Here is a 3,566-nt window from a genome sequence, read left to right as displayed (position 1 = left end):
TATACACACAGATGACATGTGTCACTTCTGGCCTTAAAAAGTTGGACTAGTTCTTCATGTACCCTTCTTCCCTCTTTAAACTGGAGCTTCCCAATCAGCCCCTGCCATGTGGACAAGTAAATCCCTCAGAAATGCAATGGCAGTACAGAATTAAGAAGCCACCTCAGCCACCTGCACCATGTATCTGGCACTGCTCGGGAGAAAGAGAAATATTGTGCAAGGAAGCAGGGCAAAAGATCTCTTTCTTACAACATCATTGCACCCTCATTAATATATATGATAAATGAAAAAGATTTTAAAAGATTACTAAAAGGCAGACTCAAAATTAGTTGATCATATAAAAAGCCAACTGTTATTTACAAGACACTCATAAAAACAATGACTCAGAATGGTTGAAAATGAAGTTATACTGGACAACTACTAATATAAAGAAAGTTATTATACTCTATGAAACAGAACTTAAGGTGAAAAAAACAACGGGTAGGTAGTCTGTTCTGGTTGCTGTAACAAATTACCATAGATTAGCTGGTCCATTAACAACAAAAACTATTGCTTTCAGTTCTGGAAGCTGGAAATTCCAGGAAGAGATGCGGGCCGACTTAGTGCCTGGTGATGTCCTACTTCTTCATAGACTGCCTGATTCTTTCCCTAACATCACATGGCAAAATGAACTGGGGTCTCTCTTGAACCCCTTTCTAAGGCACTAATCCCATTCATGAGGACTCTGCCCCATGACTTCATTACCTTCCGAAGTCCCCACTTCCTAATACCATCACCTTGAGGGTAAGGATTTGAATGTATGGATTTGAGGGAAACAGAAAGAGACAGGCAAACATGTCATGAATTTAACTAGGCAACCTGGGCTATAGTCCAAGATCTATGACTTATACACCAAAACTTTAGGCAAATTTCTCCCCACTCCCCCGTCTCCTAGGGATTGAACCCAGGATCTCTGCCCTGAGCTAACTCCCCAGCCTTTCAAAATTTTTATTTTGAGTCAGGGTCTTTTTAAGTCATTAAACTGTCCAGAATGGACTCAGATTTGAGCTTCTCCTGCCTCTGTCTCCCAGAGTACTGAGCTTACAGGTGTAAGCCACCACACCCACCACTTGCTTTATTCTTTTCTAGCTTCCTATAAAGACCATGATAACATGGGTTTTTTGTTTGTTTGTTTGTTTGTTTGTTTGCAGGATATTGGAATGAAATGATATAATGCATGGGAAACTGGTTTTCTAGAGCCATAAAAATTTATCTTGAATTGTATCACATAATTAGTTCTTCCAACAAACATTTACTGTGCATCTACTATGTGTCAGGGACTCTACTGGGAACTAGGAAAAGAACGTGGGTAAATTGGTTCTAATACTTGTAGTCTGGGAGATGACATGTAGAAAGTGAACCCGGTAATGTTTCTAGTGCATTATAATGGGTGCAGGAGAGAAGGTATTGAGTCACTTAGTGTCAAGAGAGTGGCTTTCTAATTTTAACCAGCAGGGCCAGGGACGATCTCAGAAGGCGGTGGTTCTTAGGTTGAATTGTGAAAAATGAGTAGGTGTTTGGACAGGCTGGGCAAGAGAAAGGACATTCCATGAGAGGGCACAGCATAAAAATAAGTGGCCTGAAAGGGAACTGCATGCGTGGAGCTCAGAGTGTTTGATGAGACTGGAGAAGTGGCACTGGCTACGATATTGGGATTTATGCTGCCCACAACAGCAACCATTGGCAGGGCTCATTCTTGAGGGAATGATCTGCTCAATATTGTACTTTAGAAGACTTAATTTGGTCACAGTGTGAGAGCTATCAGTGCTAGAAATACAACCAGCTCGGATGCAGAGAGAATAGGAAAGGTTTAGGAGGTTTGAAATGGGGGCCTGAAACCAGGCAAGAGCAGTGAAATGCAGAGTAAGGGATGGGTCCATGGAGAGGGGGATCCAAGGGGAGGGAAGAGAGGAGGTTGAATAATTTCAGGTTTGTCCTCTGCATGACTAAGGGAATCCTAGTGACGCTTACTGAGAGTGAGACTACAGAGAAAAGGCAGCTGTCAGGGACGGTAACTTCTGTTTTAATCAAGCTGAGTTTGCAGACTAGGGGACGACCGGGTGGAGATTTCTGGTGAGAAGTTGGCCTCCCCGAACACTGCAGATTTGAGTCAGGGACGGAAATTTATGGATTATCAGCCCATGGTTGGTAGTTAGAATCAGGGAGGAGAAGGTCTGATAGACCACTCAGCCCTCCACACCCCTAGTTAGAAACAGACCACGGACAGAACCCAACATGTAGGAGGTGGCTGAACAAGAAGAGGTCAAGAAACATGGGGACCCAAGCGTGGAGCCAAGATAAAGAATAGATTCAAGAATAAAAATGTAGTCAACAATGACAAATGCAGGCAAGTCAAGTAAGAAGAGATCTGGGGAAATAATGGCTTAGGTAATTCTGACAGCACTTAGGTGACCCTTGTCAGTGCTGTCTTGGTGGAATGGTAGACTCAAAAATGGGTTTGCAGGGTTCTGAAGAAGTGACCCACGGCCAGGCTGGATTAAGTATTTTTGATGTTTTGGTTTACAAAAAATGGGATGTGTTATGTACATGTACCAACTCCACACAAGAAACATAAACATTATGTACTGCAAAGACGTACAAAACAAACAAAACAAAACAAAAAGTACAGGAAGAAAGAAAGGAGATGGAGGGGGAAGGAAGGGTTGAGAAAGGGGATGAACAAAAGAGTCAGGGTGTGTTCTGTACATGTATCACGGTCCCGCAAGGAATATGAACACATACTACTAATATAAAATAAAAAACAGTGCACGAATACAACTGGCATGGTAAAGGGCCGTGCAAAAATGTTAATAGAGTTCTAAAAGTCTAAGACAAGAGAAACCAGTGTAGTCAGTCACTGTTAAGCTGGAACCAGATGCAAACAGTCTCCGATGCCACAATGATGTAGTCAGTCACTGTTAAGCTGGAACCAGATGGAAACGGTCTCCAATGCCACAACGATCCGAAACGCTATGTATTCTATTTTCCCGAGGGCTGGGAGGTGGTGGCTTGACACTTACTGAGCTGTCGCGGAGAGCCAGCCTCCGCTCCTAGTTTGAGCGTAGTGCTAAAATTGGACGGCAGACTGGCTCCTAAGCCAGCTTTCTTTCCACGAAACCGTTAGTCATTAAAAATGAATAAAAGCAGCATTCCCTGAAGCTCAACCTCTCTTTGCAGATGGTAACCCATCTGCAGTCCTAACAGCACAAAGAAACCATGCCCGACTTGGCTTGCAGAGAAGCGGTTTGGGTGCAAAGCCGGTCACTCTCCAGCGCGCTTCTGTCCAAGCCTCAGCACACAGAGGCGGGAGGCGCCCGCAGCCAGCCTTGCAGCGGGGGCAGGGGGAGCGGGCTGCCGGCCCGGCGGGAGGGAGAGGGTCCCGGGGAGGCGACCTCCGGGACGAGCGAGCAGCCACCGATGCCCTTGACCACCGGCTACCGCTTTCGGTTCCGCGCCTTATAAGGCCCGGCAGGGGGGTCACGTGCGCCCAGGGCCGCCCGCGAGGAGGAGGGGGCGGCGGGGAGGAA

This window comes from Chinchilla lanigera, unplaced genomic scaffold (genome assembly GCF_000276665.1).
Source record: "Chinchilla lanigera isolate Chin_1 unplaced genomic scaffold, ChiLan1.0 scaffold00117, whole genome shotgun sequence".
Lineage (NCBI taxonomy): Eukaryota > Metazoa > Chordata > Mammalia > Rodentia > Chinchillidae > Chinchilla > Chinchilla lanigera.
The sequence above is the reverse complement of the archived record's forward strand: the minus strand, read 5'-3'. Positions refer to the sequence as shown.